Source organism: Rousettus aegyptiacus, unplaced genomic scaffold, assembly GCF_014176215.1.
Source record: "Rousettus aegyptiacus isolate mRouAeg1 unplaced genomic scaffold, mRouAeg1.p scaffold_m13_p_12, whole genome shotgun sequence".
In the NCBI taxonomy this organism is placed as follows: domain Eukaryota; kingdom Metazoa; phylum Chordata; class Mammalia; order Chiroptera; family Pteropodidae; genus Rousettus; species Rousettus aegyptiacus.
Window position 1 is genome coordinate 34,390,166 of NW_023416287.1, and position 14,000 is coordinate 34,404,165.

The window sequence follows — 14,000 nt, forward strand, 5'->3', positions numbered from 1 at the left end:
TCCCATTGCTAGATAGGTGGGAGACGCAGGTCACTTATGGCACTTAAAGGAAACACATCTGTTTTTTAGACCTGGGAGTCATGTTGTCTGTTTCAGGAGACTCCTCAGAATTTGTCTAGCTAAGAAAACAGTCTCCTAGGAAGTACCTAAACTAATTTTCTATAACACTAAGTGGCCCTCTTGCCCAGACTCTCTCTCTTAGAAGTACATATTTTACTTTCCCTACAAGCTATATGCTCTTTGACCAATAACTACTTTTCATGTTTGGTTTGGCCATTTTAATGTTTGTTAGCATTAGGTAAGAATCACTTCAGGGCAGGGCTATTATCTATGTGGCTACCCACCCACCCTCCTTTTATTTTTTTCTCATTATGCAATTTACAATGCACCCAAAGAATTGGGAATGCTTTCTAAAGATGTTATCTCATTAGGTTGAAACACATGAACTGCCACTAGTCAACTCTTTTCGACATGTAGAATGGACAATTTTATATGGTTCAACATAATAATATTTCTAACTGTTCAAGGGGAACAGAAATCTGAATGTTTAAAGAGTACCAGCTACATCTAGACTAGTACTATCCAAGAGAAAGAACATCCTGTGATGATGGAAATGATCTAAATCTCCACTGACCAACACATGGCTACTGAGCACTTGAAATGTGGCTAGTGTGACTAAGAAATTGAATTTTAAATTTTATTTAATTTTGCTTTAAGTTTAAATAGCTCTTTGTGCCTACCATATTAGACAACACAGTTTTCTAGACAAGAACTAAGTCTCACTCCTTTGTACTTATGTTTGAAGGCCCAGCACACAGGAGATGCTTGAGAAATAAATGAAAAGTACCTTCTTGCACTGCCACATTTGCAACTGACTCCCCACCTTCCTTCCACTGAAGCTTTTAATTTAGATCTTCTAATTCCATGTCCTCCCTTGGGTAGTTAATGTCCTAGCAAGTGTGGAATTATACTGTCCTGCAGGTGAATATTCAGAAGGCTGTGCCCGTATCACCCACCAGCTGGGCAATAAGAACTGGCCTAACAACCATCTGACCTACTGGGCCTCTATGTTCTCATCCACAGAATGAGGACAATCATATCTTCTCTACAGCAAGGCCTAGATGTATGTCAAAGTTGTGGAATCTGATTCTAAACAGTAAACTCTACAAATAAAGTTGGGCTCAGCTTCATTTGTCCAATGAGATACAAAACAACTAATGAGACCATGTTAACAGGTATGGCCTTCTACCTCATTTAGCCAACTTTTATAATGTTATGGGCCAGACCTTAACCATTGCAGGTCCAGGGTAAACAGACTGATAACACAGTCTCTGCCTTTGTAATTCTGAATGACCATTTTTTTTTCTCCCAAAACAAGATTTTAGCAAAGAAAAAATCTGGTGTCTCAGAAGAAATGTTGCCTCCCTGCCTATGTGTCATTCACCTATTAGTTGAAGTTCCCAGAGATAAAAGAACAGGAATAGTCTGGGTTGCTGACACTTTTAAAAGATGTCCCTACTACATAATAAATCAATATTCCAATTAAATCACTTGCATTCAACCACTTAAACAGAATTTGGTGCTGTATAATTATTGTAGCCTGTTGACTTAGGGTTCATTTCAGCAAAGAGCAAAACTGTTCAAATGTGACTCAATGATTTGGGATTTATTTAAAACTTTCCCATCATCAAAAAATTTTCATGCACCACGATACCACTCTAGCTTCTTAAGCTCTTTATAGATGTTTAGAAGCTGATTCCTAACTTTAAAAGAATTCTGTTACAACATAATGTCTACAGTTCTACCCACTGGACACCCTGTATTTCCAAAACCAAAGACACCTTTTCTGTTTCCCCAGTCTCAACAGACTTAGAAACCCTACATGCTGGGGCCCACTGCTCCATGCAAAGGAAAACCCACTAGGAGTTCTCTCCCCACTTTCCGTACTTTACTTAGAAAAGGAAGTTGCATCTCCAGGACCTCAGAACCGGAAGCTGCTTTCTGAAAAGGAAACAGGTTGGCAGCCCATAGTGGGGTTGACCTTTTGGAAAGTTCGTAAAAGAACTGTGACGTCACCACAGTAAGCAGCATGCTGCAGGATCACCAGGACTTCCCTAATATCAGATTAATGGGAAGTTAAGACAACTAAAGAAGGAAAGTGTAAAGCAAGAGGCAGGGGTCAGTGAAGAATATGTGTTCCCCAAATGTGTAGGGCTGGTGTAAAATATGCGGTTGTCCATCCTGGGAGTGCTCAACAAAAGAACTAGGTCTCCAGGACATCAGCAGTGGTGTTCTCAAAAAGATCTCTGGCCTAAGATGTGAGGCCCGACTAGGGCCTACTTCCCTCAAACTTGAGAAAGTGCCACCCAGGCACCCTCATCCTGAAGGTTCCTGTACAGTAGGCAAACAGCGATGTGGGAGGCTCCCAAGAACCTTCAAAGTTTCATTTCCTTGGTGCTTCCTAGTCTCCACTGACCTCCGACCTCCTGGAGTTATTGCCAAACTGCCTTCTGTTTGCACAAGGTCCGTTTTATCCAGCACTTGCCCAGGAAGCTGCCCAGCACCTAATCGTGAGTGGGTGGTATTATCTCCAGGCTACAGAGAAGGAAACCCAGGTTCAGAGAAGTTAAGGGACCTGAGTGGAGAGACTGTAAGCATGGTGGCTTAGGGGTGGTATCCAGCCCTACATCTGCAGCATGCAGATGGAGCCAGACCGACTCCAGCTCCCTCTCGTGCCCCGCACGCCCCTAAAAACTCATTCCAACAATTAACAGCCAACACTTGTTGACAGCTCCCTATGTGTGCTGGGTCTTCACAGCTTTTCTCTTAAACAGGAACATCAGCAACCCTGTTTTTCACACGGGAAGTGGACATCCGGAGTGAAACAGCCGGGTCGAGATCATCCTTAGTGGTGCCGGGATTTCAGAAACTCCCTCCCTTAACCAATACACCATACCGAGCTACCATTTAGTGAGGGGGCCCTGAAGTCTCCCGGACGCCCTACTGGAAGCGCGGACCACAGCCTGTGCCCCCCCGCCCCAGGGAGCGGCCCGCGAACCCGGCAGGCCCAGGCGGGCGCCAGGCCGGGTGCCAGCGCTTTTGGCCAACCGGGTTGGAGGTGCCCGCTTCCGTCTGGACCTGGCACCGCCGGTCCATTCATTGTTGCACGGAAGGGACGGGACGAGCAGAGCCCAGAGTGTCCCGGTCCTCCCGGCCCGGCGCCCTCGCGCTGGGCTGCGCGCGGCAGGGCCAGAGAAACGGTGACCCCGGCCCCGCCGCCAGGGGGAGCAGAGAGCCGCCTCCAGCACTCCGGGAAGTTGCCACGGCGGCCGCCCGAGCGTCCCGACCCCGGACGGCCCCGCACGGCATCTCCCGCAGTCCCGCGTCCCAGGCCCTTCCCGTCCGAGGCCAGTTGGCCCCCAGGAGCGCCTCCAGACTGCAGTCCGCAGGCGGGCGCGCTCGGCCCGCGGGTCCCCCATTCAATCCCGCCCTCCTCCCCCCGTCTTCCACTGCCTTCCGCCCGTCCCCCCACCCCCTCCAGCCCGGACTCCAGCCCGGCAACGTCATCCGGCCGCTTCCCGAAACTTAACCCCTTCCTCAGCCAGCTGTGCGCTGCCCTGCCCCGCCGCCAACTTTCTTCGCACAACTTCGGTGCGCGCGGCCGGCCCGACGGCCCGGCAGGGAAAGAGAGAGCGCCACGTCGCGCCGCGGGGCCGCCGGAGGTCCTCCCGACGGCAGGAAGCGTGGGGTCCATACCGCGGAGCGCGCTTGGCTGACGCCCCTGCACGGGGTTCGGCCCGGCACACGCCACCGGGGCCCGACCCGAACCCGAAGGCTTAGCGGCTGCGGCGACGGCGGGCGACGCTGCCGGGGGAGGGGCTGCCAAGGAGACGTGTCACTCGCGGCGCGGCCAGCTCTGGCCCCGACGGCCCGGCCCGCGCGCCGTTGCTGCGGCCGCCTCCGCCACCCCTGCAGGGCCCGGCCAAGTTTCTTACCTGCAGCCGGAGAAGCGGGAGAGAGAGCGAGAAGGCAGGAGCCGCTGTCGCCGCCGCGGAACCGGGAGAAAGGAGCCGGCTGAGCCTCTGCCGAGAAGCCGCTCCCGAGCAGCTGCAGGCGCCGCGACCCCGACGCCACCCGCCCCGTCCGCCGTCCGCTCCGGCCGCTCGCTGGCTGCGTGCGCGCGTGTGGAGTCGTGGCACTTTCTGCCTCGGAGCTGGCGAACGGCCCCCTCCGCCGCGATCGCCGCCTCCTGCCTTCCCCACCCGGGCCAGCCATTCATCCATCTGCCTCTTCCCATTGGTCCGTGCTCCGCCACTCTGCCAGCCGCTAGCCAGTCAGAGTGCGGAAAGCCAAGCCACGGCAGCGACCATTGGACAGAGTAGGAGGGTCTCCGCCTCGGCCAATGAGAAAGGGGAGGAGCTGTAGGGGGAACCGGGGGGCGGAGCAGGGGCGGGGCCGCGCGGCGCGGCGCTAGAGCCTGCGCGGGGGCGGGGCAGGGCCGGAACGCCCCGCTAGACTGGGGAGGGAGCGCTGGCCGGCTCCGCCCATTCCCGGCCTGCGGCGTTGCTTCCAGCGACTAGTTGATCTGGGGCAAGCTCTGCTGGGCGGACGGCAGAAGGTTCGAATCCCAACAGCGCCGGGCCTGCGCAGCTGAACACTGCTGGGCTGAGGTAATGTTAGGTGTTACCCAGAGCAGGGCTGCGCAACCCGTTAACAGCCGGGAGAAATGCTTCATTTAAATCCATCTAGCCTCACAGCTGCGCCCCCTGCGGCTCCACGTGTGAGGACAGGGTCCACCGGGGATCAGTGGGGGTCAGTACAGGGAGGGCAATACCCTATCGTCAAAGACACTACAATCAGCACTAGAAAGAATTTTCTTGAATAAATGGAGGAATTAGGGTGTAAAGGCCAGAAGAAGCTCAAAGAATGAAGAGTGGACGTCATTGCACCCGTTTTTAGGGAGGGTACAACTGAGGCATTGTCTGAATTACTCACCCATACCACAGCTGGCAGAGCAATAATTTCAAGCAGTCTTAAGGCTTTTACTCCATACAGTGAGAATGATGAGAGAGTCTCACCCAAGAAAACTCACCCTATTTTCCCCCCAAAACTAAGCAATTGGTACTTCTCCATTACATGATGTTACCCACCCCACAACCCCGCGCCCCAATATAAGCCAACACTCTTCATAACCAAATAAGTCTCTCATTATAACTTTAAGCCTGATTTTTAACCATTATATCAGTGTCTCTTAAAGCTAATTCTTTAAACTTCAGCCAAAGCCAGCTTCTTTGAAATTAGGTTTCTGAAAGTCCAAAAGGGCTGCCACAACCTGATCTGCCCACACAACTTCCATGGCCTTTGTGGCTGCAGAACTTGTTCCTCATATCCATTTCTTGGACAATTTTATATACCTCCCAGACATTGTCACTGGTAGTGTACTAGTTGTTGTTAGGAAGATGTGAAAAATATAAGCTGTAGTGAGGGAATAAAGAGGGGCTAGGTTGAAATGAAACCATTCCTATTTTTAATCTCAGCAGTGCCTTCAAATATTAATGATTAATCAGCTGGGATTAACCTGGATTAGCTTTCAACACTGTCTTTTTCCAGTAGTGAGCGCTGGCATGAAATAAAAGTCAAGAATCCCAGCTTCTGGCTGGTGTATGCTACTATCTAGTTCTAACTGACCATGGATAAACCAGTTAACCTCTCTGAATATGAGTGTACTCTAGGACAATCATTGCCCCCTATGGGTTTTAGAGAGGAAATGCCTGCCTGACTACCTGCCTTTTCTCCTTCCTTGTGTTTATTGAGTGCCTGTAGGCAAGCAGCCTAGAGTGATATGCTGACCCAGTAAAGATCCAACTTCCCTCAAGGGCCTTTCTGTGAGCAGAGACCACCTTTATCTTATTCACTATTTAGGTTTTCCCAAAAGGAGTTCCTGACAGGAGGGTTTGGGTTCAAGTGACTAATTTAAGGGATGATCACAGAAAACAATGGTAGAGAAGTGGGGGTGGGAAGGAGCTGATAAAGAACACCGTGATAGGCCCTTGAGCCTTTTGAGCCTCTCTTCTCTTGCTCGCACCTGCTGCCACATCTGGAAGCGTACTGTTGTTTTACTTTCCCTTCTAATAAAGCTATTCTTTTCTACTGTAAAAACACATACACACACACAAAAGAAGTTATCAAGCAAATGACTACTGTGGGCAACCAGGGCTCAGTGTCACTGGGCATTCAGAAACTGTATGGTACACACCCCAGAAATATCCTACCTTAGGGGTGAGGAAATGGGTTATTTACCTACCCATTCCCAGTCCTTATTGGTTGAGAGCTTCTTCTGGGGAGACTTTAACTTGCCCCCATGCCCTGTCAGCCAGAGAAAGGTTTCTAGCAGAGAAAAAGCAAAGCAGCTGCTTGCGGCAAGAATCCCTTGGCAGAAGGTGAGTGCCTAGAGAGCCAGAGTATAGGCAGTGGGTCACAATAGTGTATTCTACCCAACCGTGACCCAGAGCCTGACCCTGCACCTTCACAGAGTAGAGGCTCAGTAAATACATGTTCCATAAATATTGTTAAATGAATTATAAGATTACAAACTTCCTAGGATTAAGGAGTGTTTACAAAAAAGGGGCTCTCTGTTCCCTCCCATAATTTAACTTTGGTTCAGCCCCAACACAACATATATTCCAGTATAGAAAGGTGGGCTACCCTGAGCCATCACTTTTCCTCCCTCCCTGCTGCTTATCCTTCCTCCACAGCCTTTATCAGTGCCAGGTCAGTCCCTGTCCCACCCCCTGACCTAGCTACTGCTGTGCCCATGGACTCCCATCCTTGGCCGGGCTCAGTCTCATTAGTGTGCTTCAGCCTTGCTCTCTCCTAAGGTGTAGCTGGGAAAAAACAGAACCACCCTAGAACTGACTAGATGGACAGGGGTGCCTGTAGGGGGAGTGAGAGGTTTTCCCCAGGCTCAGAGCCCCTGGCCCTGTAACATCTTCTATCACAGTCCTGTATCATGCAGCCTCCCATTGCAGGAGAGAGCCCATCACAAAGTCTGGCCTCCAGGTCCTGTAAGCTCAGTGCTAGGTACCAGGCTAGAGCCTGGGAAACAGGTCTCTGCCATCCCCCTAGATAACAGTCCAGTGAGGGACTGTCACGTGTAAACATGTCAGAAGGATGGGGGTGATGTGGGAGGGGCATTAACCCAGACTGAGGACAGCAGAGGGTGTGACAGCAGAAGCTTGAAAGAGAGGTGTGAGTTAGCCTCTCTAGAGGTCAAGAAGTGGGTGAAGGGCCCGGCTGGTGAGAGAACAGCCTGGGGTAAATGCCTGATGATTTCAGCATGATGCACGAGGGGCAACTATGAGCTGTGTTTTGCCAAAGCCTTAAGAGTAAAGGAGAGGATAAGAAAAGACGAGACTCAAAAGGTGATCATAACAGCATGAGGGTACTCTTTTGGGGTGATGTAAATGTTCCATATCTCGGTGATACTGATGGTTATATGATCAAATTATACACTCTTGAAAAGGGTGAATTTGGTTTGTAAGCAAATTATACTTCAATCGACCTGACTCAAAAAAAGAACATACTGAGTTTTAAAAACAAAATAAAGCATCTTATTAGGAAAAACTAAGCATACAAGAATAATTGCCTAGTATATAGTTCATTAACTCATGACAGTGCTTTGCTTTTTATTACTAAATTGCAAATGATATTTTAAAAGATTAGAGAGAAAGATGAGTCTATATTATATTTTATAGTGTAAAAAGAGGTTTTGCTTTATCAACAACTCTGATAGGATGATAAATGACAAACAGAATAAAGTATCATGTGGAAAAAAGCCATCATAATAATATATAACATTTTTAGGTCTTGTCATGTGCCAGGCACTATTCGAGATGCCCTACAAATAGGTAAAATTATTTAACCCACAGGTCAACCCAATAAAGGAGATATAGTTGTTATCTTCATTTTAGAAATGAGAAAACTGAGGCAAAGAGAGATTGAGTAGCCTGCCCTTGTTACAGGGCTAGTCAGTGGAGGAGGGTTTGGCCCAAGGTCCATGCACATAACCACTGCATTTGGTGCCAGACTCTCAGTATGCTATACCTGTGTGTGGGATGAGGGGGTGGGAAGCAGTGAATCTTTGGTGGTGGTGACTCAGGGAAGGTTTTGTGATTGATGACAGCCAAGGTCACTTCGTTGACCCTCTCTTTTGGGTCATTGTGATGCTCAGCTAGGTTGAGTATTCATTGCATTGAAAGACTTTGTAATAGCTCAGGCGATGAGGGCTAGAAGTGGTAGAGATGGGAAATGCAAAGGTCCTTCATTAGGGTTGTTTAAGAGGTGAAGTAGGTGAGTCTTGGCAACCATGAGGTGTGAGAAACAGGGATGAGCCACCTTTGAGCCCCTGTTCCTGGCCTGAGTGACGAGGAGTATAGTGGTGTCACTGCAGGAGCTGGACACAAAGGTGAATGAACAGGTGAAAGACAGGAATTGGGGAGGATGTCGCATATTGTTTTGACATGTTGAATTTGAGGAGCTTGAGGGAAATCTAGGTGGAAATATTGTTTCTCTGGGTCTGAAGCTGAGTTTGAGGCTGGTATGAATGACACAGGTTGGAAACCTAAGCACGTAAGTGGAGGTTCAAACTTCAAAAACAGAAATGATCATACACAACATAAAGAGCTAGGAGCTGCATATGGATGGGGACAGGAGAAAGTCAGTGCTTAAGTCCTGGACAGAGAAAGGAAAACCCACAAAAGAGTCTGTAACAGTCAGCTTTTGCTGTATAACAAACCACTCCAAAACTCAGTGGCTTAAAACAATAACAATTTCTATTAAAGCTCATACATCTGTGCATCAGCTGAGGCTTGGCTGATCTTGGCTGGGCCATGCATGGGTCTTTGGATGGGTAAGGGGTTCACCTCTACTCTGGGCTTAACCGGGACATCTTAGAAGCTGTGTTCCACTTGGTTCACACCCTTCTCCTGGAATCAGCAAGCTAGAGGGGGTATTCACTTCTTATGGTGATGGTTGAAACAAAACAAAACAAAACAAAACAAAAAATGAGCAGAAGCAAAAGAAAATGAGCAGAAATATACGCGGTTACTCGAAGGCTTAGAACAATGTCACTTCTACCTCATTCTCTTGGCCAAAGCATGTCAATGGACAAGCCCAGATTCAAGAGGAAGGAAAATACGGTCAGGGATGAAGAAATGGCAACACTGATGCACCTGACCACTGACTTCAAGAAAGAGAGATGGAAAAGATAAATCAAGAGAGGATGGGTTCATGAAAGGGGGAGAGTTTCAAGAAGTGGAGAATGATAAGCATTGTTAAAAGCCTAGAAATTCAGCAAGGTAAAGACTAGAGTATGTGTGAAACAGGGCAATTCAGGGGGCACCAGGGACCTTGAAGACAGTTTTAGATGAGAGGGTGGGTAATAAGGTGGTCACCAAATTGTGGAAGGCCAAGAAATGAATGGGTGGGGAAAAGGTAGAAGAAAAGTGCATTCATTCATCCAAGAAGTGACTGCAACTCAGTACCTACCACATGTCAGTCACTGTTCTAGGTGATAGGAGACAGCCATGAACAAAGTAAAAGGTTTCCTTTCATGGAACTCACATTCTAGTGGAGAGAAAAAGACAGTAACAGGTCAATAAATAAGCAAGATAAATTAAAATGATGCAAAGGGCTACAGCAAAAAAAGAACAGGCTTATGTGATGGAGAGGGACAGAGATTTGGGGATGGGGAGTGCAGTGGATGTAAAGATGATTAGCGAAAGCCTCTCTGGGGAAGTGATGGTTGAGCTGGCACTTAAATGATGAGAAGAAGTTGATCTGGTCTCAGAAAGAAGGAGGAATACATACAAAAATCCTGGGGTGGGGAGGAGCTTAGCAGCTAGTTCAGGGAATAGAAAGAAGGCTGTGTGGCTGGAGCTCAAGGAGGAAGGGAGAGAAAGACAAAAGACACATGAGGCAAGAAAGAACTAGATATGGGAGAGGGCCTTGGGATGTATTGGAAAGCCAGTGGGGGCCGGGAGCTTTAAGCAGGAGAATAATACAATCTGATCCACATTTTATTTATTGTCAAAATATAGTTAATATACAATATTAGTTTTAGGTGTACAACATAGTTATGCAGCATTTATATTCTAAATGAAGTGATAACCACTATGTCTCATAATTATCTGACACTGTACAAGGTTATGATATTTTTACTATATTCTGTATGCTGTACATTACATTCTCATGACTCATTGATTTTATAACTAGAAATTTGTATCTATTACTCCCCTTTACCTTTCTTCTTCCCCATTCCCTTCCTCTCTGGTAACCATCAGTTTTCTAGAACTATATGTCTATGAGTCTGTTTCTGTTTTGTTTTGTTTGTTTATTTTGTTTTTTAGATTCCACATAAAAGCAAAGTCATATGAAAACACTAATTTTGAAAGATATATGCACCCCTATATTTATTGCAGTATTGTTTACAATAGCTAAGATATGGAAGGAACCTAGGTGTCCATACATAGATGAATGGATAAAGAAGCTGTGGTATGTGTATACAATGAAGTATTACTCAGCCATAAAAAAAAAAAAAATGAAATCTTGCCATTTGCAACAACATGGATGAACCTAGAGAATATTATGCTAAGAGAAATGTCAAACAGAGAAGAACAGATATCACATGATCTGCATTTTAAAAGAATACGTAAGCATTGGTGTATAGAATAGTCAAGATGGTATAATGGAGGCTCCAAGGCCCCCCAGTTAGTAGGTTTTTGCAAGATTCCAGGTGAGATATGTTGATGTGCTGGTTAATATTTAACAATAGGCTATTGGAGGTGATGGGTTAGGGGCAATTTTTAATTCGTAGCCTTTGCCATTTTCTGTGGCGTGATTATAGCTGATTTCAAGCTACTGAGTCATTTAACACAAAGGCTGGAAGAAATTTGCAGGAACATACCAATTATATACCATATAGATAATCTCATAAATATTCTCAAGGGCATATATAATAGTAAAATGTAGTCAAATAATTAGGGAGTGATAGGTTGAGTATTTATTATTTTTATTTTTAATACAATCTATTTCATTGTAAGTTTATATCATTAAATTTCTAATATGACTATTTTTCATGAACTGTTTGAAAAATTCCTAAAAATGTAATAATTAGCTCTTATGAGCTGGCTGGCTCCCCTACACCACTGGACCAAAATGGAGAATATAATGGTATAATTATGCTCCCTGAACACCTAGCCTAAATCCTTGATTTTGGTAAAAACTCACCTTTTGATGGATCTCCCTAGAGGATGATCTTGAGAAAAAGACTTGGTGAAACTAGTTTATTTGGAAGGTGATCCAAATAATCCCAAGAAAGAAGAAGGAGACATGAGACAAGGAAGGGAAGACAGCCAATGAACAGAGCATCCATCATCAAGTTTCTGCTGTGGGCAGCTGAACCCTAATCTACTGAGGAACTCTGGAAGATGTTGAGTATTCCTCAGTTACCCAAACTGAGAAGTGAGGGTGCTGAAGTATGTATTCACCAACTCTTATCCATTACTGGTTGAAGTCTGCTCCTGGCATTTCCAGCCTATGCCCCAGAGAAATGCCTGGGGAAGAAGGTTGCTGATGTTTGCAATTGAAGTTGTCAATTTGCACAGGAATGACAGAGAGGATGTGAACAGGGCACCAACAGTGTTCTCCAAAATTCATAAATATTTCTTGAATGAATAAATGTAGGGCCCTTTGAGTTCCCAAACATGTAGGGTTTAAAAGTTTTAAAACAAAATGTAGATCCTTCCACTCTACAGCCAGCACATTTATTGTCTACTTTTGAAAAAGCTAGAGCAGAGGACCTGCGATATCCCAAACAATTTAAATTCTGCAGTAGTGTTACTAAAAATCAGAGTGATAGTGTTATACACTTAAAGAAAAATCTCTATAGATAGGTCATAGTAACTGTCAAAAGAAAAATAAAACACACAAAAGAAATAGTAAGTATGAGCCCATATTACCAATTTTTATGGTTGTTAGTAGTAGTAAAAGAAAATGGATAAGAATAATTGGTTTGCTGTGTGGGTGTTGTTGGAAAGTGAGCTTAGACATAGGAGTCCTTGCAAAAATGAAGATTGATCCTGTGGCTTGCTATGAGCCCCCCCAAAAAACAAGGGGAAAAAGCAGTTGAATGATATTTGGCACTTTCGTGCTTTGCAAATGATCATTACTAGAACCATGAGAGGGAAGTATAATTATCATTACCCTCAGTTTATAGGTAAGGCAGCTGACATTAAGACAAGTGCAGTATCTTGTTCAGGATTCACACTACAAATACCAAAGTTAAATAAGCCTCGGGAACTTTAAAAATAGCATCTTTCCATGATTCATCTCTCCGCTTTCTCTATGGAAAAGTCAATGGGGAAATGAGCAGGTATAACAGACCCTACATGAGTTAATGAAATGTTTCTCTGTTCCACTGATTTTTCAGGACTCCATGGGTCTGCCCTTCAGCCTACTCCTTGGATAACAGTGAGCACTTGGTAAGATGTCAGAATGTTTTAATCGAACTGTGGAAACTGTCCAGTTGTGCTTCCCAGCCATGTTGTCCTAGGAATTCTGGAATCACACCCCTCTGTCTCAGATGGAAAGTATAGTTCTTGAGAAACACTTCTTGGCCCTTGAGGTCAGCCTGGCATGGCTAAATGCCTCACAATGAACATCTTGGAACAAAATTCGAGGACCAAGGAGTTAGAAGGCACAGTGGGGCTTCAGCTTTTCAGTCCCTGAGCAGAAAGCATCCTTAACTAGCCTAACTAGTTAGATATCTTGTCTCTTCTCTAAGATTACCAGTGATAAAGAACTCAGGACTCCAGAACCTTTTCCCCTATCCCTGGTTTGTTTACTTTATTCATTCATTCATTCAATGAATATTTATGGAGCACTGATGCATGCTAGGGTCTATGCTAGGTGCTAAGAATTCAATAGAGAACAAGGAAAATAGGATCCTATGTTCAGTGAGCTCATAGACAAGTAGAGATGGGGGCAAGCAATTAATAATTCATTAGACTAATGTTCAACTTGTGGTAAGTGCCCCAAAGTAAATAGAGTGAAATGATAATAGGAACTATGAAAGACCTATTTTTTTCCTCTTTCTCTTTCCAGTCCATCCTGCTCACTTTTAGCAAACTTAACATTCTAAAACCACCATTTCTATCTTGTCTTTCCTCCCCTTTAGGGGCCTTAAATGGTTTCTACCATGTCAAATCTTAATTTCTCTGCCTGACTTTTGTGGAATCCCATAGCCTTGTGCCCCTACAATCACCAAGCTCCATCTATTTCCATCTGTGCCCACTCCATGCCTCTGCCCAAAGCATACCCTCCCCAACTGTGAGCCATCCTCTCCTACTCCATCTTTAAAGGCTGCCTTTGGTCATTCATTCTGGAATCAGGCACTAAGTTTGCCATGTACCTTGTTGATGAGGGTGCCCAGTTGGATTACACTTGGGTTTTCTCTGCCCTTGAAGAGCCCACAGAAATGCTTCCTCCACAATGTCTCTGAATACATTTTTTCCCCATCACCTGGCTGCCCCAAGACAACTGAGCACCACTGTTTCCTAGTAGATTTTATGTACAGGAATTATAACTATTCAACAGTGATAAAACATAAAAGACCTAAGTCCTACATTTTTCCTTATGAATTCCCTATGCTTTCCCATTCTACAATGAGCTGCTTTTAGCTTCAAGAAGTCCTTTCTTAGGGGTATCTTAAATCACTCCTACCTCACCGTGTGCTCTCCTAAGTGTTCATGGAACGTGTCAGTTGATTAGTAAGTGCCTGGCACTTAAAAATTATTATTCTATCCCATCCTCTGGGTTTTTCTCTCCAGGCTTAAAAACTGCAGCTCCTTAAACCTTTCTTCCATGTCTTTTCTCAACCACTTAATCATTGTGTGGCTCTTCTCTAACTCTGTTAATCAGCTTTTAAAAAAATTGTTAGCGAG

The 14,000-nt window shown here is 45.6% G+C and overlaps 2 protein-coding genes across 6 annotated transcripts in view; one reads left to right on the top strand and one right to left on the bottom strand.

The window, feature by feature from the left end:
- The window catches only part of RRBP1 (ribosome binding protein 1), a 65,257-nt gene extending 61,042 nt beyond the window's left edge, over positions 1-4,215 (bottom strand). For 2 of the 5 annotated variants that reach the window (XM_036229695.1, XM_016164888.2), the window contains exon 1: positions 3,996-4,213. The gene's annotated coding sequence lies outside the window, so the exon portion shown is untranslated. Of the gene's footprint in view, positions 1-3,995 lie in introns of all 5 variants that reach the window. The other 3 variants (XM_016164889.2, XM_016164887.2, XM_016164891.2) reach the window with 3 other exon arrangements.
- Positions 4,216-4,558: 343 nt separating this feature from the next.
- BANF2 (BANF family member 2) overlaps positions 4,559-14,000 on the top strand; it is a 47,419-nt gene continuing 37,977 nt past the window's right edge. The window contains exons 1-2 of the mRNA XM_016164895.2: positions 4,559-4,670; positions 12,488-12,539. The gene's annotated coding sequence lies outside the window, so the exon portion shown is untranslated. The remainder of the gene's footprint in view (positions 4,671-12,487; positions 12,540-14,000) is intronic.